Source organism: Salmo salar, chromosome 06 (assembly GCF_965601325.2).
Source record: "Salmo salar chromosome 06, fSalSal1, whole genome shotgun sequence".
Lineage (NCBI taxonomy): Eukaryota > Metazoa > Chordata > Actinopteri > Salmoniformes > Salmonidae > Salmo > Salmo salar.
Genome location: NC_138296.1, coordinates 57,253,233 through 57,277,182, shown reverse-complemented (window position 1 = coordinate 57,277,182; position 23,950 = coordinate 57,253,233). Strand labels below are relative to the sequence as shown.

General features: G+C 45.4%; 2 pseudogenes; both read right to left on the bottom strand.

The window, feature by feature from the left end:
• Nucleotides 1-2,829: 2,829 nt before the first annotated feature.
• LOC106607609 (kinesin-like protein KIF26A) lies at nucleotides 2,830-6,433 on the bottom strand (annotated as a pseudogene).
• Nucleotides 6,434-6,438: 5 nt separating this feature from the next.
• On the bottom strand, nucleotides 6,439-18,506 carry LOC145879773 (kinesin-like protein KIF26A; annotated as a pseudogene).
• Nucleotides 18,507-23,950: the final 5,444 nt, after the last annotated feature.

Below are 23,950 nucleotides of genomic sequence, written 5' to 3'. Positions count from 1 at the left end.
TGTCAAACACTCCCTAAAACACTTCAACGAGCAGGCCTTTCTAATCAACCTGGCCCGGGTATCCTGGAAGGATATTGATCTCATCCTGTCAGTAGAGGATGCCTGGTTATTCTTTAAAAGTGCTTACCTCACCATCTTAAATAAGCATGCCCCATTCAAAAAAAGGAACTAAGAACAGATATAGCCCTTGGTTCACTCTAGACTTCACAGCCTTTGACCAGCACAAAAACATCCTGTGGCATTCTGCATTAGCATTGAATAGCCCCCGCGATATGCAACTTTTCAGGGAAGTCAGGAACACAGTCAGTTATGAAAGCAAAGGCTAGCTTTTTCAAACAGAAATTTGCATCCTGTAGCACAAACTCCAAAAAGTTTTGGGACACTGTAAAGTCCATGGAGAATAAGAGCACCTCCTCCCAGCTGCCCAATGCATTGAGGCTAGGAAACACTGTCACCACCGATAAATCTACGATAATCGAGAATTTCAAAAAGCATTTTTCTTCGGCTGGCCATGCTTTCCACCTGGCTACTCCTACCCTGGCCAACAGCTCTACAACCCCCACAACAACTTGCCCAAGCCCACCCCCCGCTTCTCCTTCACCCAAATCCAGACAGCTGATGTTTTGAAAGATCTACAAAATCTGGACCTCTACAAATCAGCTGGGCTAGACCAGATGGACCCTCTCTTTCTAATATTATCCGCCACAATTGTTGCAACTCCTATTACTTGCCTGTTCAAACTCTTTCGTATCATCTGAGATCCCTAAAGATTGGAAAGCTGCCGCGGTCATCCCCCTCTTCAAAGGGGGAGACACTCTAGACCCAAACTGTTACAGACCTATATCTATCCTGCCCTGCCTTTCTAAAGTCTTCAAAAACCAAGTTAACAAACAGATCACCGACCATTTCAAATCCCACCGTACCTTCTCCGCTATGCAATCTGGTTTCCGTGCTGGTCATGGGTGCACCTCAGCCACGCTCAAGGTCCTAAATGATATCATAACCACCATTGATAAAAGACAGTACTGTGCTGCCGTCTTCATCGACCTGGCCAAGGCTTTCGACTCTGTCAATCTCCTTATTCTTATCGGGAGACTCAACAGCCTTGGTTTCTCTAATGACTGCCTTGCCTTGTTCACCAACTACTTCTCAGATAGAGTTCAGTGTGTCAAATCAGAAGGCCTGTTGTCCGGACCTCTGGCAGTCTCTATGGGGGTGCCACAGGGTTCAATTCTCTTTTCTCTGTATACATCAATGATGTCGCTCTTGCTGCTGGTGAGTCTCTGATCCACCTCTACGCAAATGACACCATTCTGTATACTTCTGGCCCTTCTTTGGACACTGTGTTAACTAACCTCCAGACGAGCTTCAATGCCATACAGCACTTAATTTGATCACTCTTCATAACATTCTGGAGTATATGCAAATTGCCATCATACAAACTGAGGTAGCAGACTTTGTGAAAATTAATATTTGTGTCATTCTCAAAACTTTTGGCGACGACTGTACTTACATTTGCTTCCCCCGTAATGTTTTGTCAGCCATCTTTGCTGAAGAAAGTCACCAGGGACAGGTGGCTCGCCTCAAATTCGTAATTGGAACCACTCGATATGATTGGTCATATAAAAACCTTGTGACCCAAATGCATAATGAGTACTCTAACTCCCTGTTGTGGTGGTCTGGAGCATTGAAGCCATGACGCTGGGTACCTCTAATTTCTTCGGTGTAATCTAGCGAACCTTTAAAGGAGGAACCCCTGTAGGTTCGGATTCGGACAACTACAGTACTTCACATAGCGCTGCTCTTGACTTGTAAAGGTACTTTACACTTGAGCCGACATCCACAGCATTTACTGCGAATGAGATTTCCGTGAGGGGAATTGCCTTTAAAACTGCAGTGTGATGTCGGTGCAGTGCATTTGTTTGAATCTGTATAGTGTGTGTGCGCATGTGATTACACCTGACTACACTTGGTTAAGTAGTTTGAGCAGTAATTTCATACCATGGTGCCCAGTGTTTATCACTCCAAATTCAGGCACAACCGTTGACATTAGGGGCATGGATGTTGTGTGTATTGTGGACCTTATTTCTGTGTCATTATCCATGTATTATTAGTCTTCTTATAGCTCTCTTTTGAGACCTCACATCTGGCCTCCTCCCTCTGTAACATGCCAAAGCGTTTCTAAGTGAGAGGCAGATGATTTCACTTGCACAATGTCAGCTACTAATGCACACACAGCTATCTCTGGGCTAGACCGTGGCTAGTCACCATGCAACTGAAAACACAAAGCAATTTTTCCTATGTTTGAGACACTAGTGATTATATATGATAAGAGATGCACTCTACACCAGCCTCTACTCTATTCTTTGTGAATATGGTGTCCGAAGTTGGATCCTTTTACATGGTCAGACATGGTGGGGTTCTTCTTTCCCCCTCAGCAGAAAAGCTAGAATAGCTAGACAGCTAAGCTGTCTGGTTCTGAAGGAGGAACAGGGGGGGGGGGGCAACTAGATAATGCTTCACTGCTCCCCCTTAGGGGAGCAGTGAAGCACAACACCTTGCTAGTAGAGCTTCATTACAGCACATCACATCAGATGATATCACACTCCAAGTGCTCCCCCTCCTGTTCTTGTCATCTCTCTTTCTCTCTCCCATTTGTTAACTTTCTGTTGTTGTTGTTTTTGGCATACGATCCCATTATGGGACTATTCTATTTTGACCCGTTTATTTGTTTAGATACATTTTTTACTAATGGCTTTGATTCAATCTCGGACGTGACAAAGCCTGCAAATGGATCCAGAGATGATGCTTCATTGGAGGCAATTTATTTATTTTTTATTTCACATAGCCTTTGTGGTTAATGGGAAAGAATGGGAAAGAACTTGTGGTCATGGGCAGTCTTTGTCTTGGCACGCTTTCATAGAAGGTCATCCTTATGTACAGTATATATGCTGTTATTGTATTAATCTGCAGTGCAGTGATATGAGTTAGTTAGAAAATTCAGACTATAACTCCCAGTTCCTTAAATTGATCTGATTGCATACTGATTTAGACCCATAGAATAGGCTTAATTTAATTCCATCTATTATGTGCTTAATCAATCAGTTAGGCAATGAGCTACAATGAAATCCAGAGAAATGCAAGAAAATGACTGGGGATTAGTAGTAGGAGGCTTAAGAATTTGACAGAAACATAAGTGTGATAATATTATAGCAAGTGTAAAGTTAAAGTGCAATTTCATATGGATACAGATTTATTGCTATAGGAACGTGGTCTGATATCTAGCATTTATGCTTATTTTCTCCTCCTGGATATGAGCCAAAATTTGCTTCAATTGACAGGCGAGGTTATGTAAAAGAATGTCACTGTCCTTGAGCCCTCTATTGGCGGTCCGTTACAATTCATTGTGGGATTACTAATTTCCCAGGTCCATCCACTGTCCCGGGACGCCAGCATTCCTGCCCAAGGAGGAGGTGTCCGGCAGGGGAGCAGGGATGAGACGACGCCGCTGGAGCCCTGGAACAAGGGAGTGAGTCATTGGGGTATGGCTGTTAGTTGGAGTTGGATATGAACACTAGGAATATTCTAGCGGAGGCACTGCCTTGAAATATGCATGAGGCAAAAACGTGCCAAGATACACAGGCTGATGCATTGAGCCAGCCAGGATCACATATCCTTCGGCAAGCACTGATTACATTTGCATTAGGCACTAGATCCTATCTGTTGCTGTTATGAATTACATAGAATAGGCACGTGAATCTGAATGATTTTTATGAGTGTTTTCTGCAGCGGGACTTGAATAGAGATTTATGATCATGCTAGGTGGAGGACATACTGTGCATTTAAATATATTCATAGGTCTATGAAAAATAGCTTTGTACAGTTTGTGAGATATCCATGTGCAAGGCAAATTCATACAATAAAATACAGTGAATGAAAACATGCACCTTTACTCGCTTCAGTGTGCATGGAATGTTGTTTTAAGCAGAAGGGATGTCACCCATCCACACTTTTCAATAGAACAGAAATAATCTACTAGAGTGAGAAAGCTACAGAAAATGTTGTATGTACTGTATACTGTATTTGATCACATATCAAAGAAAAACATATAGTCCAAATTATAAGTATTTGAATATGTATAGCTCCTATTGTTGAATTTGATAATTTTTTAAAAGTATTTCACAAGTAAGTTCATGAGATCATGAGTTGTGTTTGATGTGCTATAGCTGTCTGGATATTGTTACAGAACTTTCTCGGTGTAACTAACACTCGACACTCTACTCCTATTGGAGGTGGACACCTCGCTCTCGCTCATGGAATGTGGGCTGACGAGGCGCTGGCTGTGGTCTCGCTGTCTGGGATCATGCTCTCATACCCGCTGCTGCCCCCACTCTGGTAGAAGAGCGTGGTGCGCCCCATGGCGGGTGGCAGCTCCCCGCTGAGCACACTGCTGTTGTCACTGCCGTGCCCACTGCTGTAACGCTGGGGCCTCCGCGGGGCTGTAATCTTGCTATAGGGCGAAGGTAGCGGCGGGCTGGCAGGGGACCTGCTGGCGCTTGGCTTGCTATCGTTGTTCTTCCCAACAGCCCTTGAACCCCTGCTTAGGTGTTTCCTTGGGCTTCCCTCCACAAGCTCACTAACTCGGCTGTTGGCAGCCCGGATGGTCTGCTTGGTGCCCATGATAGTGCCCCTGCCAGGCTTGCCATTGACCCCTGCCACAGACCGAGCTGCGGATTTCCCAGTTGGAGGTAAGCTAGCATTGCGTGCTGTTGGAGCATCGAGGGATTTGGTGGAGGTGCTAATGGTCTTAGTACTGCTGGCAGCCAATGTTCTAGCCTTTGATCCTCTGGAAACCATGTTCCTGGGACTAACATTAACTTTGAGCTGTCCCAACTTGCTTGTCATTGCAAAGGTGGTAGAGGAAGGAGGAGAGGTAGCAGTGGGCATGGAAGTAGTAGAGTTGGGGACCCCAAGTCTTGGCACAGATCTATTGGATTTTCCATTGCCTCCTAATGTACTGCCGCTATTCTCTCTCGACAGGCCAGGTTTGGACCCCACTATGGTTATAATGTCACATCTCTCCAAGGACATCAAGCTACCATAGTACCTTCCAGAATCGCCTTTGTCTCCTCGTGTCTTCAGGCTTGACACTGTCATGCCTGAGCCAAGGTCAGCATTCAAGCTGGATGTTTTATAGCTAAACAAATCCCTTCTCAATCGAACATTAAATTCCTCCTCAGAGACTGATGTTTTATGTAATAAGGACCTTGCAGCATCGCTGGCTGCCCTTAAGGCACTAGGAGATAAGATTATCCTTGTATTTTGAACGAGGCTTGATTTGCAAACAGGTGGAGCAGTAGAAGAGATGCTGCCGGAACCAGATTTTAGAAGCATGTTGCTTTTCTGTCCATTTTCCCTCTTTCCCAAAGAGGCGAATATCATACTATCAGTTTCTGAAGTGCCATCGCGGCCCTTTTTGATTCAGAGGAACTGTGAGGGACTGAGACTGTGCCAAGAGTGGTGGCACCTCGCCTGAGGTGTGGAATCCTGCTCATGGTCTCCTCACAACCATCAGCCACCCTCTGAGTCGAGGAGGATAACTGTGCCTTTGGTGGTCGAGGTACACTGTTGCTGTTTCCTCCTGGCTTCCTGAAAGAGATGCCACTCATGCTGTTTCTGGGTGTCTTACTTGCCACAGTGGATTCAGTCATTCTTGGATCCGAATGGACGTCCCCATGCAAACAGAGGTCATTTTGCTTGCCTTTCTGCCTGCTGCAACTTGGAGCAACTAATGCGGTAGGCTTGGTTTTCTTGGGAAGACTGGAGTGAACAGCATGGTGTGGGATCTGAGAAGATGCTGAGTTGTTCAGAGTTTTGGCTCTCTCTTTATAGCCTCAGAGAATTCTTTGTTAGAGTAAGGAGAAGGTGGGCAATTAGTTAGGCACAGATTGCTTGGGGTGGCGGGGTCACTGTCCAACTCATTTTGTGAGCTCTTAACACTATGCTGCAAGAAAGGTTCCCTCTGGAATATACCAGTGGGGGACAATATTTTGGTGTTCTCCGGTGCCATGCACATATCTCTCTGTAGTAATCTACCTGACGAGTGGGTGCCTTCACTCTCCAGTGAGCACGTGCTCACTTCGCTCTGCCAAGAGCCGATGGAAGACTGTCTGCTACCATGATGGGCAAATAGCTCCTCCTGTGAGGCTGTGGTCATCTCAGAGCTCACCCCAGATGCACCCTCTTGAACTGTGTAAGCATCAAACTCATCATTGATGCTGCTAATGATGCTGAAAGGACGGGGTCCTGAGGCCAGGGCCTGAAGGGAGCCGTCAATGTTGAAGCTGCTGATGCTGGAGGGCCGCCCATTATCTGGGACCAGGCCTATGGGCAGGTGCTCCACCACTGTAAACACCAGCTCACCTTCCCCATTCAGCTCAACAGGCTGCTGCAGGGTGACCGTGGTCCTCAAGACATCCCTCTCCAGGAAGATGGCTCACCCCAATGGGACTCCTGCCATGATGGGCCCTCTCCTAGACTGGGGACCCCTTGCCTTAGGGCCTGCTGACTCATGCCAACGGGGTGCACGGCAGATGGCATCCGGGCTCTGAGAGGGTGTTCTGGAGGATCTTGAGAAAGAGAGCTTAGGTACAGTAGGTCCTTTGTTGAGGTAGACCTTCTCTCGCACCAAAGACTCTGAATCTTGAGACAAAACCCTGCTGGGTTTAACCACACAGGTCAGAACCTTTTCCCCATCTGCACTTGTCCATTTTTGACTCTCTTGGACTCCCCCATCCGAGGACAATTTGGAATGTCCGTGCTCAAATTTACCGGCAGCTGTGTGGGTGGTTGTTGTGCTAATAAGGGGCTTTTGGAAGGGGGATTTAACAGCTTTAGGGGACAGAGCCTCCTCTGGGCTTTTGGTAGGCCCACTGTGAGTCATTGGGGCTATTTGTGCCCCCTTGCCCTCCCAGTGAAGGCAGCTGGGTCCTCGCTGCCATCAATGTACTCCAGTCTCTTTTGGAGCTCCGCAAATGTGTTGCACTTGAAGTATTCCACCTCTGGCCGTTGGGTGTCTTTGCAGCGCTTCCTGTTTAGTGAGGGAATAATTGGAACAAAGGAAGGTGGGCTTTAGTTGTCGCTGAACTCTCTGTCTGAAATAGCGGCCCCACCAGGCCCGATGTAAATGACCATGTCGCAGAAATGCTCACTGCTGGATGAGTAGTCCGGGTCACTGGACAGCAATATGGGCATATCCGGGTCAAGAACTATGGTTGGTGGTTCTACGGGTCTCAAGTGTGGCTTGTGGATTCGTCCTTCCTCGCAGGAACTCTCGCCACCAGAGGAGCTGGATGCATATTGTATGCAGGATAGAGAACACAAATTGAAATGTCTGAGGTTGGGATTCAATTACGAACAGTGATTCATTTCTAGACTAAACCACACAACCAGGCATTAAAGGTTAAAAGTGCAAACCAAAGGCTACATAAAAATATTTGTCAATGTCGTGTTCTGATCTATAAGATTTAAATACATGTTGTCAATCTGTCTGAGTTGAAAGTATGCTTTCCAAATCTCAGGGCATACACTCCCTTAGGAGCGGAAGTATTGATTACATGGCATAAGGCACTGAGAAACTCTCTCTAAATTATTGCTTTAACAGTCCCTCCTGAAGAAATACAGATTCACTTAATAGCTCTGCCATGGAAAGAATTCAATCAATAATTACCCCTGGGAAATCATTCAAACAATTAAAACACTAATTGAGCAATACCAAAGGACGCTTGAGGAACAATGTCTGAATCTATGAAGACCATTTAAAGAATGTGATACTGTATGAACCTACTCATCCATATTTTAAACCAAGCCTTTTTTCAAATTTTCGCCTGAAATGACATACCCAAATCTAACTGCCTGTAGCACAGAACCTGAAGCAAGGATATGCATATTCTTGATACCATTTAAAAGGAAACACTTTGAAGTTTGTGGAAATGTGAAATTAATGTAGAACAATATAACACATTAGATCTGGTAAAAGATAATACAAAGAAAAAAAACATGTTTTTTTGTTCCATCATCTTTGAAATGCAAGAGAAAGGTCACAATGCATTATTTTAGGTTAGGCACAATTTTGATTTTGGCCACTAGATGGCAGCAGTGTATGTGCAAAGTTTTAGACTGATCCAATTAACCATTGCATATCTGTTCAAAATGTTTTATCAAGACTGCCCAGATGTGCCTAATTTGTTTATTAACAACTTTTCATGTTCAAAACTGTGCACTCTCCTCAAACAATAGCATGGTATTATTTCACTGTAATAGCTACTGTAAATTGGACAGTTCAGTTAGATTAACAAGAATTTAAGCTTTCTGCCAATATCAAATATGTCTATGTGCTGGGAAATGTTCTTGTTACTTACAACCTCATGCTATGTTAGCTCAAACGTCCCACAGGGGACCCACCAATCCTGAAGAAGTTTTAACGTAAGCAAGATCCAATACTCACACATTCTGGACTCAAACGCCTAAACTATCTCACACACGTAAATTCATACAAAAGCCTTGGAATAGCTTGCTGAAATGTAACTACTGTACCTTGGATTTCTTCTTCCTCATGTGGTATACGCGAGACCTGCTGCACGGAGGTTAACGTCTCCATGTAATTGGTTGGTGAGTCAGAGATGTGTGCTATCATGGTGGTTTGGCAGTTGATGTTGCCCAGAGATTCTCTCAACAACATGGTGAGCTTACTATCCCTGAATAATAAATCGAAAATCCAATTGTTAGCCCCCCAAAAAGAACCAGCACCAGATCCTAGCCATAACCATAAACCCCCCCCCCCAATTAATGGAACCTCACTTTCAACTAAGTAGGCCGATGAAAAGTCCTTGAAAGTTAGTTTTAAATATACCAACCCACTGTATAAAATATTATTTGATTTGATATACTGTGTATAAATAAAGCTGATCTTGTCTGATCCAGAGGCAATACTCAATTTTCGGCTGGCGGTAAGGATGTGTAAGTGTCAAACGCACATTAGTTTGCAATTTCATCATGTAAAAACTGGTGCACTGGCATTTTCCAGTCCTAACGCCAGGGTCGGTAATTTAACTGTCTAACATCAGCTCATTTGCGCTGAGGTGAGAGGGGTGGCAATATTTGAGTTGTGTCCTTAAAAACATGTGCAAATGTGACAATTTCATGCAGTGTTAATGAGATGTTTTAAGACTCACAAAAAGCTGGTCTTAATGGTAACGCATCTGATAATGGCATGGATTTTTAAAACAGAAGCGCAGCCTATCCAGCTATGACACACAGTGACTATGGAAGAGAGATGTGCATTTTGTGCTGGTGAATCTCATATTTAGAAACAGAAAAAAACAATTGGTTTCCCCCCATTTAGTTAAATTTGATTAAGAACTACCCCCCCTAATCAAGGCTGATTAGCAGCATTTTGTGGTTTTTGCCCTCATGCTTTTTCATTATTCATTATTCACATACCTACATTACTTAATTTCGCTTTTTCGAGTAGGCTATACATCCAAGAGCGCCCCTCGTCCAATTACCAAAGACACATGCTCCAAACTATCCTCCTATAATACCATATCAACAGTGCATTTTTTTGAGAATCTGCCTCACACATAGGCAATGATATAATTGACAGGAGCCTAGTAATTTGTATAGATGTGCAAATGTTGTGCGTTAAGACATTTAGGCCTGTATGCACACAGTGCCATGGAACAAGAGAAGTGATTTATGATATCATGCTTCTGACCCCATCCTATTTTGAAATAATGTTTTTAGTAAAAAAAAAAATAGATTTAACACCAAACTTGTTAGTAATAATCACCGTCAATTCGTTTATGGTGATAACGTAGGCTACATTTAGATGCACTATTGTAAAGTGGATATTATAGGTGAATGCACCAATTTGTAAGTCGCTCTGGATAAGAGCGTCTGCTAAATGACTAAAATGTAAATGTAAAAATGTACATGGCTCGAAGGCAATGCAATTTCGTCTGCCATTTCTTGAGAAGTGAAAATATGATCTGTAAGATGGTTCCATGATGTTTAAAAAACATAACATTAGCGAGCAGTATAATGGTGAGTGGACATCCCCCTTTCTCTTTACATTGGATCTTTATCCAGCTCCTGTGAAAAGTTTGGATGTCTAAGTTGCCATGTCTCTATTCTACACCCACGGGGAACAATTATGGTGCCTGTAACTGTATTTAATTTTATTAGAATTAGGCTATACACTGTATTTTTAGGTCTTATCAATAGCCTAGTGAAATCAATCTTGCTTATTGATTACGATTTGGCATGTCCATGTTCAGATTACAATTTACAGTAGGCCAAGCCCCTATGTGCAAATGCTGTAGCCTATGTTTAACAATGTATTTTCATATTAAAGCAATGTAATTAGAACAATGTGGACTGCAAACATGTTCAACAAATTTTGCAAATGTGGCGCAGGCTATTTAACGAACTAAACTATAACGTACTAACACTGGAATTGGAGTTAATGACAACGCAATACATAAAAGATGTAAATACACAACTTGAAGAAACCACATATTTAGCCATGGAGTATGTTCTGATTAGCCAGTGAGGGGCCAAGCCTTGACACACCCACAGCGAAGGTTACGTAAGTAACCACGGTTATGTGAGCTATATGGATCACTCCAATATATTGTTATCACTCCGCGGTGGAGGGATACATCTGAGGTGAGGATTTACAGATTTACTCCCGTGTCATGGCTGGGGTCCATCCTTATATTTAGACCTCATGGCCGTGACACATTTTGAAGCGCCTCTAGCACCATAGAGGATTGGAGTGATCATACGGCTCACATAACCGTGGTTGCGTATGTAACCTTCGTTATGTTTCACTATATTGGATCACTCCAATATATTGCTTTACCTGTACCAGATTTAATCGGTGTTAGAGGGACCTGGCCAGCCAGTGGCGAAGTCCCAGCGCGGGACCGAGATGCAGGGGCCGTCAATGTGGAAGGGGGGACCCGGCATAGTCCCCGGAAGTGGAGGCGACTCCCAGGACCGCTGAATCAACCACAGAGGGAGGTGCCACATTTATCCAATAGTACCTAGCAAAGGTGCAGGAGGAAGCCCAGTTGGCTGCAGCACAGATATCAGCGAGGGGCACTCTTCTCAGTAGAGCCCAGGATTCAGCCACACCTCGTGTTGAATGTGCCACCACAGATCCCAGCACTGGCCTGCCAGCCAGGCGGTTTGCTGTCATAATCATGTCCACAATCCAGTTCTCACTGGAGCCTCTGCTTTGATAACCCAGCCCCCAGGACTCTCTCACCATAGCAGACAAAGAGTTGGTCTGTTGTTCTCACTGTCTGCTCCCTGCCCGCACAGGTCACAGCATGCCGGAGAGAGGCCCAGACTCCCCCGCCACTGCCGGGGGGGGTCATAAGCAGACAGGAATAAAGGGATGTTCACATGCCTGTCTGACAGAACCTTTGGGAGGAATGAAGGGTTGGGGCAGAGAAATATACTCCTCCCACCGGGGTCCATCCGGTAGCACTCATAACTTAACGAAAGAGCATGGAGCTCACCCACCCTCTTCATAAAAGTAATCGCTACACGGAGGCAGACTCCAACGGTTCGAAAGGCGGCTTTGCCAAAGCTGCCAAGACCACATCCAGATCCCAGCTTGCCATTGAGCGGGTCCTAGCTGGACGCAGGCGAAGAACCCCCTTCATAAGCCTGGAGACCAAGGGATGGTACCCCACTGGCCTGTCCATCCACCCCACACCAATCGTGAGCCAGAGTATCCAAGCCCAGAGGCCCTGGTGGTTCCGACATGGAGAACCACAGGGGGCAGTGTGCATTGTCCAGGGAAGGTCCACCTGCACCCTCCTGAACTTGTCCCGCAGGTGCAGCACCACCTGGGGATGTAGGCTCCTGTCCCAAGGTGGCAGGCCTCCCTCGAGAGCATATCCGCTGCCACATTCAGGATGCCAGGTACGTGCGCTGCGCACAGAGACGCTAGACATCCCTGAGCCCAGAAAAGGAGCTCCTGTGCCATATGATGGAGGCAGTGGGACCTCAGTCCACCCTGATGGTTGATGTAAGCCACCACTGTGGTGCTGTCCGTTCTCACCAGGACATGTCTTCCCATCAGATGTGGAAGGAAAGACCGCAGAGCCAGCAGTACAGCTCAGAGCTCTAGTGTATTGATGTGACTGCCGCTCCAAGGGGGTAGGCAACAGCCGCTGGCCGACCTGCCCTTGGTTACTCCCCCCCAGCCAATCTGAGAGGCGTCCCGGTGGCACATCCTCAGCATCTCCACCCCACCTGAGAGAAAGGAGTGACAGCGCCACCACAACAATGCAGCCGGTGGGAGTTGAACCACCGCTGAAGAGGCCGCCATCAACAAGCACAACAGGCGTTGGTGTGTCAGGGAGGATACCACCCGCCCCTGCCGAAAGTAGTCGAGGCAAGAAAAGATTGCCTGACCCCTTCCCTTCTGGTGGGCAGGTGTGCTCTCATGAGGACTGAGTCCAGTTCCATGCCAATGAAAGCCACCCTCTGGGTAGGCATCAGATGACTCTTCTTGTTGTTTACAGTAATGCCCAGCCCGCCAATGTGGGTCAGGAGCATGTCTCTGACTGACAGGACCTGGATCCTGGTCGGGATCCACTCAGCCAATCATCCAGGTAATTGAGGATCAACAATCCTCGGGACGTGAGAGGTGCCAGGACAGTATCCATGCACTTTGTGAAAGTGTGGGGTGCCAACGATAGGCCGAAGGGAAGAACCATGAATTCGTAAGCCGTCCCTTCGAAAGCGAATCGGAGGTACTGCCAATGAGCTGGGTGAACAGGAACATGGAAGTACGCATCCCTCAGGTCCAGCGTCACAAACCACTGGTCCCTGGACACGGCCTGCAACACGCAAGCTGGGGACAGTATGTGGAACCTCTATCTTCAAGGTTGTGGAGGTCCAGAATCAGTCGAAACCCTCCGTCTCTTTTGGGACCACAAAATAAGTGGAGTAGAACCCACCTAGCTGTTCTGATGTCTCGATCCTGCGGATGGCACCCTTGTCCAGAAGTGAGGAGATCTCCAGCCGCAGGGTTCTCTTCTTCAGGCGACCACCGTGGTGACACGAAGGCCCCTAAAGAACGGGGCCGACAACGGATTTGGAGTCGGTACCCCTGGAGCATTGTGGACAACACCCAGGGGGACTCCACACCCTCCTCCCACTTTGCCCTTCGAGACAGCAGCCGAGGCTGAGGGACAGGTGTGTCAGGGGTCCTGCCGGGACTCGCCTCTCCTCTGCTGTCCAGATCGCCTGGGTCCCCCAGGCACGTCCCTAAGGCGGTGACGGTTGACAGGTTGTTGCTCCACCGCACGCTGTGCCCCTCCCCGCTGTCGTCCCTCAGCATGAGGCGATGGGGCAGGAGAGGGACCCCACTGTCGTTCGGGTGCAGGTGGGTGGCGACGGTCCGTATGCCTTGGACCCGGGGCCTAAACAGGTGGCGTGAACCGTCTCAGGGTCTCCCGGTCCCTATGAACCTTATCGGTCTGCTCCAGAATGTCATCACCCCCTGGGCCAAACGTCAGCTCTGGGGTGATGGGGAGAGTGGAAAATGTGCACTGGAGAGCAGCTGCCAGACGGGATTGGGCCAGCCAGAATTGGCGCCTGCGCCGTGACCCATCCTTTGGCGAGGCCCACATCCCTCTGGAGCAGGGAAAGCGGGCAAGACACCTCCATCACTTCCCGGAGGAGCTCCTCTGTGCCCTCCTGCAGCCGGGACAACAGAGTCTGCAGGTAGGCCCCAGTCCTTCAGGTGGAGTAAGGCGGCCAAGAGTTCAGCGGGACCCATATGAGGCTTTCAAGTCCGCATCAAAGACACTGGTGGTCCCGGCTTCAGTCGCGGGTTCCGCCCTACAATCTCCCGGTCCGGGAGGACCATGGCAGCTATCATGGTGTCCATGGTCGGGTACTCCCGGAGGCCGAGTGACTCCATGGTCCAGTCTCTGCTGTGAACACCACACAAAAGAGGCATCCAGTAGGGCACTCCACCGCCCTCTCCACATGGCTGAAACTCATGCCGTGCATACACGATGTATGCGGATCCCCACCATCACACCTGTCACAAGGGAAGCCATAAGCTCAGCCCAGCCAACAAGGTCACGGAGCAGGGGTCTGACGCGCTGGGAGAGCTTATGTTGTGACCCTCTTGGTGGAATAGGAACCCAGTGAAGGAGAAATTACCCAGTTTCCCCCCACAGGGAAGACCCGTGTGGGAAAAACAGGCAGACAGAAAACAGCAACCAGGTAATGGATTTGATTTATTTGTTTTTTGTTTTACGCCTACGGCAATATTACCCAGTCGGTTTAATATCCTAGCAGTAAAAACAGCACCATATGATGGAGTAACTCCGTTAAGGAACTCTAAAGTTAATGTCTCAACATAGCGGAACGCCCACCACGATACTCTTACACTCTACAGAGAAAGAACAAGAAAAAAAGCCTGCAGGGTTATTAGCAGAGAACCCACGCCGGGAGCAGCATGTTAAAGCAATTCACAACACACACATAGAACAAGCCAGTTGGCAAGTTGTGTATGGTAAATTACAGTTTGTGGCAGCAAGAGCCAAGATACAAATGGATGCACACAGAGTTGTAGTAGTGTAATGCTAATGAAACACAAATACAACAAACCACGGTTGGAAGGTACAGATCAATCACGGTCAGCAAGTGGAGCACTCAAGAGGAGGGGCTGGCCATGCTGCAAATAGCCAGTGAGTATACTTCCACGCAAGTTATTACACTTACCAGTGACTTACCAAGAGAACTTCAGAAAGTTTGTACCTCAAACCATACGGACGTCTGCCAAGAAAATGAAAGCGAACGTGTGTCGCAGCCATGGGGTCTATATATAGGGGCGGACCCCAGCCGTGACACAGGTGTACACGGTAGTAAATCTGTAAATCCTCACATCAGATGTATACCTCCACCGCTGAGTGATCCAATATAGTGAAACATAATAGCTTTGTTCATCAAAATCCAGCCCTTAAGTGCGACTTCCAGCAACTGCGCCTATAATTGTGGTGATGAAAATAGCAAAAATATTTTTGACACACCCCCGAACCTATAGCGCTACTGCCAGCGCATAAATGTATCATTGCGTTAGGTTTGTTAAAATAGAACCCCCGATCTTCTATATTATAATCCAAACCCCCTCCCCCTCATTGAAGCTGGAACACAGCCTTTCTCTATACCATTACACTATCAATAACTTCCCACGTTGGTGCATTGCTTCCTCCCTCAACTTCTCTCTCATCCAAATAAGCCAATAGGGCTTCATTAAGTCCACAACACAGAGCCAGACAAAACACAAACTCACAAGATAAACAAACAAACAGAACCAGAAAAAACACACAAACTCAAAACACAAAGAGACTCAAAGAGGACATAATACGCATACATTCAGATTGGCACTGTGAAAGAACCTCATCATTCACTAGTGTTTGTCCCTCCTTTTCGGACATACCTGTAGGGAACGTACTTGGCCCCATTGGCCAGGGCGAGGATGATGTTTCCCAGAGCAGAAAGCGACAGACACTGGCCTCTACCTCCTTTTCGGGTATGACTTATGTCCATCTCACAGCTGCCCAGATCCAGCAAGTGCAGACGACTACGTGCTCCAGACACTTTATGAGATAGAACGACAGAGAAAAAGAGGAGAGAAGCCTGAACCTTCGATGGAGCCAAAAAAACTGTTCAGGATTTCACATTGAATGAACCACTTCAAACTTCACATCATATCTCCCCCATTTAGCTTTGTGCTAAATTACCAATACAGTGAATGATACTTTCAGAGGGCACTGAGCCCACTGAGCACAGCGGGAGTTACAGAGGCACGCAATCAAAGGTACAGAGGGGGCCGATGGACTTGAAGGGCCCAATGAATTAAGAGTTATGGATAGTTTGCTCAGAGGTGACAATCAAACGGGCTCGCACTTTCGGGGGCTAACTGCTCACAGATAAAAGTTACGGTTGAGAGGACAGAATCGGTACCATTTGATGCCTTCTAGGTCAGAGGTATAAAAACTCAGAATCATACCATTAAAACCTGTTGGGGCTCGGGGGCAGTATTGAGACATTTTGAAAAAAATATGTGCCCATTTTTAACTGCCTCCTACACCAACTCAGAAGCTAGGATATGCATATTATTAACACATTCGGATAGAAAACACTCTGAATTTTCTAAAACAGTTTGAATGGTGTCTGTAAGTATAACAAAACTCATATTGCAGGCAAAAACCTGTGAAAAATAGATCAAAAAAAATGTGAATTTTGTGACTGTACTATTTAGTGTCATTGTTTTATAGATACCATAGTGAGAAAGGATTCATTTCGCAACACCTACGGCTTCCACTAGATGTCAACGATCTTTATAAAGTTGTTTGAAGCGTCTATGATAAACAGAGAGCAAATTAGAATGCATGGAAGTTGACATGTCGTCACTTCATTTTTTTGCGCCTGCGCATAAATCTGAGAAGCGTGAGTTTGTCATCATTGTTTATCTAGACATAGGATAGGTTGTGTGAAAATATTACTGATGTTTAACGTTAAAAATGGACCAAAAGATTAATGCTAAACAACATTTGACATGTTTGAACGAACGTAAAGAGATTATTTACTAGTTTTTTTTTAGCTTTTCGGCGTGATTTTACACCCCCCCACCACGTTTTGTGGGAGCATAATGAACGCTAAGTACTTGGTGTTATTTGGACATAAATTATGAACTTTGTCAAAAGAAACCACATTTGTTCCGGACCTGGGATGCCTTCCGGACCTGGGATGCCTGCCTTCTGATGGAGATAATCAAAGGTAAGGGGATATTTACAATGTTATTATCGATATTAGATGATGCTAACTGTATAGCATAGCTTATTGTTCTTAGCATAGCACCCCGTTTATTGCAAAATGTGATTTCCCAGTAAAGTTATTTTGAGATCTGGCCATTCGGTAGCAATTACGAGATGATAATATATTATTCTTTGAATGACAATATTATAATTTACCAATGTTTTCAAATAGTAATTTTGTTATGTTCACCGGAAGCATTTCAGAGAAGAAAAAAATCTGAATTTCACGCTACTGTAAAATGCTGTTTTTGGATATAAATATGAACTTGATGGAACAAAAAATGCATGTATTGTATAACATAATGTCCTAGGAGTGTCATTTGATGGAGATTGACAAAGGTTAGTGCATAATTCTAGCTGGTTTCTGCTTTTGGTGACGCCTGACCTTGAATTGAAAATGGATGTTTGTACTTTTGTGGCTATGTACTGTCCTAACATAATCTAACTTTATGCTTTTGCCGTAAAGCCTCTTTGAAAATCGAACAATGTGGTTAGATTAAGGAGATGTTTATCTTTTAAATTGTGTAAAATAGTTGATTGTTTGAGAAATTGAAATTATTAGATTTTTGATGTTTTGAATTTCCAGCCTTGTTAGCAATCCCGACTCGGGGTTCATTGCTAACCTGTAGCCCCAACAGGTTTTAAGGGAGTCGGAACTATGCCCTGATTTAATGCAGTGGCAGGGCTGAAGTCTAACCTAGCGTCAGCAAGATTTAGAAACCCCAGCGTTCCAGAGTGGCAACCCTCCCCGGAACCCGGGAAGGCAAACTAGCCTCCAATTTTATGTGCCACTCTATAAACATTCCCAGAAAGAGGACTCAAGCCTCATTACCTATTTAAATGTATTCCAGCACTGGACATGCCTACCCCTGCATTGCAGCGACGGGAGTGAAATACTAATGACATGGGCTAACGTAGAGGACGCAGCAATGACAGGTAGGATACGGCGGTGGATAATGAAAATGTGCTAGTCTTCCTTGTTAGTATTCCTGTTAAGGCCTTATCAGCTTTTATAACTGAAGCAAATTAATACAAGTTGGGTTGGAGAAAAAGAGGGAGAGGGAAAGAGGGGGAGAGAGATAGACTTGCTGGATCTGCTAGCCTTTCCGCAGGAATTTTTAACATACTAATGATGCATGTGAATATGTTCTCCAGATAAAAGGGAGAGGGTTGTTCATTGTGCTGATCAAAGATGTTCCTTTGAGCGGTGAGCAAATTAAAGACGCTATGATCTTTCAAAGGTTTATCTGCATCAATATGGTGGTTGATGTGGGGCTCTGGTTGGAAAACTGTCATGCACTTTCATTATGCAACCTCTGATGATTGATGAAATTAATTAATACGTAGGTAAATTGAGATTGGAATGTCAAATGAACTATCTAGATAAAAGTTTTGCTTGACCAGTGTTGGCAGAGTTCGCACTTCCTGGGCTATTCCACTGGTTGTATAGTGCCAGGCAAGCTAAACCATGCAGTATAGACCAGTAGCGGTGCGTGGGTAAAATCACTGGGGAAGCCAAGGCATGTGTTGTGATGATTACGTTGTTTGCTCTATAACCTGTTCATATACCTTGCGACCATGAAACATAGGTCTAAGGCTGAGATAATAAGAAGACACAGTGGCGGAATACATTAAACCACACATTTGTTTCATCACTAAACCGAAGACCAACCTCCGGTGAAGTGCACAAAGCATATTGTATTGAACAAACACTTACATTTCATTCGGAAAGTATTCATACCCCTTGAGCTTTTCCACATTTTGTTACGTTAGAGCCTTATTCTAAAATTGATTAAATTCATTTTATCCTGATTATTCTACACACAATACCCCATAATGATGAAGTCAAATTCATTTTATCCTGATTATTCTACACACAATACCCCATAATGATGAAGTCAAAACATTTATTAAAAATGTAAAACAGAAATACCTTATTTACATAAGTATTCAGACCCTTTGCTATGAGACTTGAAATTGAGCTTAAGTGCATCCTGTTTCTATTGACCATCCTTGAGATGTTTCTACAACTTGATTGGAGTACACCTGTGGTAAATCCAATTGATTGGACATGATTTGGAAAGGCACACACTTGTCTATATAGTGTCCCACAGTTGACAGTGCATGTCAGAGGAAAAACCAAGCCATGAGGTCAAAGGAATTATCCGTGGAGCTCCGAGACAGGATTGTATCGAGGCACAGATCTGGGGAAGGGTACCAAAACATTTCTGCAGCATTGAAGTTTCCCAAAAACCCAGTGACCTCCATCACTCTTAATTGGAAGAAGTTTGGAACCACCAAGACTCTTCCTTGAGCTGGCTGCCTAGCCAAACTGAGCAATCGCGGGAGAAGGGCCTTGGTCAGGGAGGTGACCAAGAACCTGATGGCCACACTGACAGAGCTCCAGAGTTCCTCAGTGGAGATGGGAGAACCTTAGAAGGAAAACCATCTCTGCAGCACTCCACCAATCAGGCATTTATGAAAGCCACTCCTCAGTAAAAGGCGCATGACAGCCCACCTAAAGGACTCCAAGACCATGAGAAACAAGATTCTCTGGTCTGATGAAACCAAGATTGAACTCTTTGGCCTGAATGCCAAACGTCATGTCTGTAGGAAACCTGGCACTACAGTAAAGCATGGTGGTGGCAGCATCATGCTATGGGGATGTTATTCAGCAGCGGGTACTGGGACACTAGTCAGAATTGATGGAAAAATGTATGGAGCAAAGTCATACCAAGATGCCGTAGCATTGCAGATGTATTTTTGTCATTGTCCCGTGTAAAAAAAAAAAGTTGTTGTATTTTTCAATTTCTTTTTCCATTTTTAAATTAAATATACCTCCCGGCAACCCGCCTCACCCAATGTGATAAGGATCTGCTATTTTTAGACCTTATAGCTAGAACCTCCATCAGAGGGGCTAGCCATCAGTTGCTAACCAGCTAATCAGCTAGTAGCTATTTAGTCATTGATAGCCACTGCTAGCGGCCTTTACCTTTAGCTCTAGCTCAGACCACCAGCCACTTTTAGCCTGGATAATACCCAGATAATCTCCACTACATTACCAGATTCCTGGCGTAAACTCTGGACCATTAGTCCAGATCATCGCAGCTATCTAGCTGCTACCGAGTGGCCCAGTCCCGAAGCTAGCCTTGAGCCAGGCCCATCTCCCGGCCTGCTCAGTGGACCCTATGATCACTTGGCTACACAGTTGATGCCTCCCGGACTCTTCACTAACACGACTAGAAGCCACTACATCACCGGATTGGACCTTTGCATCGGCTCATCGCAGCTAGCTAGCTGCTACCGAGTGGCTAACGCCCTTGTCATGAAGCTAGCACCAGTTAGCTTTATACCTCGCTTTATGTCTCTGTCTAATGTCAATATGCTTTGCATACTGTTCAGGGAAGTTATCATTGTTTTATATTACTGCGGAGCCCCTAGCCCCACTCAACATGCCTCAGATACCTCTTTTGTCCCACCTGCCACACATGCGGTGACCTCACCAAGCATAACTAGTGCCTCCAGAGATGCAACCTCTCTTATCGTCACTCAATGCCTAGGTTTACCTCCACTGTACACGCACCCTACCATACCCCTGTCTGTACATTATGCCCTGAATCTATTCTACCATGCCAAGAAATCTGCTCCTTTTTATTCTCTGTCCCCAACGCACTAGACAACCAGTTTTGATAGCCTTTAGCCGTACCCTCATCTTACTCCTCCTCTGTTCCTCGGGTGATGTAGAGGTTAACCCAGGCCCTGTGTGTCCCCAGGCGCTCTCATTTGTTGACTTTTGTAACAGTAAAAGCCTTGGTTTCATGCATGTTAACATAAGAAGCGTCCTCCCTAAATTTGTTTTACTCACTGCTTTGGCACACTCCGCCAACCCTGATGTCCTTGCTGTGTCTGAATCCTGGCTAAGGAAGCCCACCAAAAATTCAAAGATTTCCATCCCCAACTAATACATTTTCCGTCAAGATAGAACTGCCAAAGGGTGGAGGAGTTGCAATCTACTGCAGAGATAGCCTGCAAAGTAATGTCATACTTTCCAGGTCTATGCCCAAACAGTTCGAGCTTCTAATTTTAAAAATGAATCTCTCCAGAAATAAGTCTCTCACTGTTGCCGCCTGTTATACCTCAATCAGCCTGACTAACCGGTGTCTGTATGAAGCCTCGCTACTTTTATAGCCTCGCTACTGTTTTTCCAAAGTCTTTCTACTGTTGTTTTGATTTCTTTACTTACCTATTGTTCACCTAATACCTTTTTTGCACTATTGGTTAGAGCCTGTAAGTAAGCATTTCACTGTAAGGTCTACACCTGTTGTATTCGGCGCATGTGACAAATAAACTTTAATGTGATTTATAGACCCCCCCAGCTGTGCCCTGGACACCATATGTGAATTGATTGCTCCCCATCTATCTTCAGAGTTCATTCTGTTAGGTGACCTAAACTGGGATATGCTTAACACCCCGGCCGTCCTACAATCTAAGCTAGATGCCCTCAATCTCACACAAATTATCAAGGAACCCACCAGGTACAACCCTAAATCCGTAAACATGGGCACCCTCATAGATATTATCCTGACCGACTTGCCCTCCAAATACACCTCTGCTGTTATCAATCAGGATCTCAGCGATCACTGCCTCATTTCCTGCATTCGTTATGGCTTTTTCAAACAGAAATTTGCATCCTATAGCTCTAACTCCAAATAATTCTGCGACGCTGTAAAGTCCATGGAGAATAAGAGCACCTCCTCCACTGAGGCTAGGAAACACTGTCAACACCGATAAATCCACGATAATCGAGAATTTCAATAAGCATTTCTCTACGGCTGGCCATGCTTTCTGCCTGGCTACCCCAACCCCGGCCAACAGCTCCGCACCTCTGCAGATACTTGCCCAAGTCTCCCCAGGTTCTCCTTCACCCAAATCCAGATAGCAGATGTTCTGAAAGAGCAGCAAAACCTGGACCTGTACAAATCAGCTTGGCTATCTCTTTCTAAAATTATGCTGCCATTGTTGCAACCCCTATTACTAGTCTGTTCAACCTCTCTTTCGTATCGTCCGAGATTCCTAAAGATTGGAAAGCTGCCGCGGTCATCCCCCTCTTCAAATGGTGTGACACTCTAGACCCAAACTGTTACAGACCTATATCCATCCTTCGAAAGCCAAGTTAACAAACATCACTGACGATTTCGAATCCCACCGTACCTTCTCCACAGTGCAATCCAGTTTCCGAGCTGGTCACAGGTGCACCTCAGCCACGCTCAAGGTACTAAACGATATCATAACTGCCATCGATAAAAGACAATACTGTGCAGCCGTTTAAATCAACCTGGCCAAGGCTTTCAACTCTGACAATCACCACATTCTTATCGGCAGACTCAACAACGTTGGTTTCTCAAATGACTGCCTTGCCTGGTTCACCAACTACTTCTCAGATAGAGTTCAGTGTGTCAAATCGGAGGGCCTGTTGTCTGGACCTCTGGCAGTTTTCTCTGTATATATCATTGATGTTGCTCTTGCTGCGGGTGATTCCTTGATCCACCTCTATGCAGATGACACCATTCTGAATGCATCTGGCAATTCTTTGGACACTGTTAACAAACCTCCAAATGAGCTTCAATGCCATATATGACAAAGTAAAAGCAGGTTTAGAAAATTTTGAAAATTATAAAAAATACAAAAATGAAATATATTTACAGAACTATTCAGACCCTTTACTCAGTACTTTGTTGAAATACTCAAGTCTTCTTGGGTATGACGCTATAAGCTTGGCACACCTGTATTTGGGGAGTTTCTCCCACTCTTCTCTGCAGATCCTCTCAAGTTCTGTCCAGTTGGATGGGCAGCATCACTGCACAGTTATTTTCAGGTCTCTCCAGAGATGTTTGATCGGGTTCATGTCCGGACTCTGGCCGGGCCACTCGAGGACATTCAGAGACATGTTCCGAAGCCACTCCTGCCTTGTCTTGGCTGTGTACTTAGGGTCATTGTCTTGTTGGAAGGTAAACCTTCGCTCCAGTCTGAGGTACTGAGCGCTCTGGAGCAGGTTTTCATCAAGGATCTCTTTACCTTGCTCCATTCATCTTTCCCTCGATCCTGACTAGTCACCCAGTTCTTGCCTCTGAAACACATCCCCACAGGATGATGCTGCCAAAAACATGCTTCACTGTAGGGATGGTGCCAGATTTCCTCCAGACGTGACGATTAGCATTCAGGCCAAAGAGTTTAATCTTGGTTTCATCAGACCAGAGAATCTTGTTTCTCATGGTCTGGGAGTCCTTTATTAAATCCAAGCAGGCTGTCATGTGCCTTTTACTGAGGTGTCGCTTCCATCTGGCCACTCTACCATAAAGGCCTGATTGGTGGAGTGCTGCATAAATAGTTGTCCTTCTGAAAGGTCTTTCCACAGAGGAACTCTGGAGCACTGTCAGAGTGAACAGGTGATCAGGTTCTTGGTCACCTCCCTGACCAAGGCCCTTCTCCCCCGATTGCTCAGTTTGTCTGGATGGCCAGGTCTTGGAAGAGTCTTGGTGGTTCCAAACTTCTTCCATTTAAGAATGATGGAAGCAACTGTGATCCTGGGGACCTTCAATGCTGGAGACATTTTCTGGTACCCTTCCCCAGATCTGCGCCTCAACACATTCCTGTCTCGGAGCTCTACGGACAATTCCTTGACTTGGTTTTTGATCTGACATGCACTGTCAACTGTGGGACCTTATATAGACAGGTGTGTGCCTTTCCAAATCATGTACAATCAATTGAATTTGTCACAGGTGGACTCCAATGAAGTTGTAGAAACATCTCAAGGATGATCAATGGAAACAGGATCCACCTGAGCTCAATTTTGTCTCTCATAACAAATGGTCTCAATACTTATGTAAATAAGGTATTTCTGATTGAAAATGTTCATAAATTTGTAAACATTTCTAAAACCTTGTGAATTGAATTGCTTTAATTTGCTCGAGTATACAGTGCATTCGGAAATTATTCAGACCCCTTGACTTTTTCCACATTTTGTTACGTTA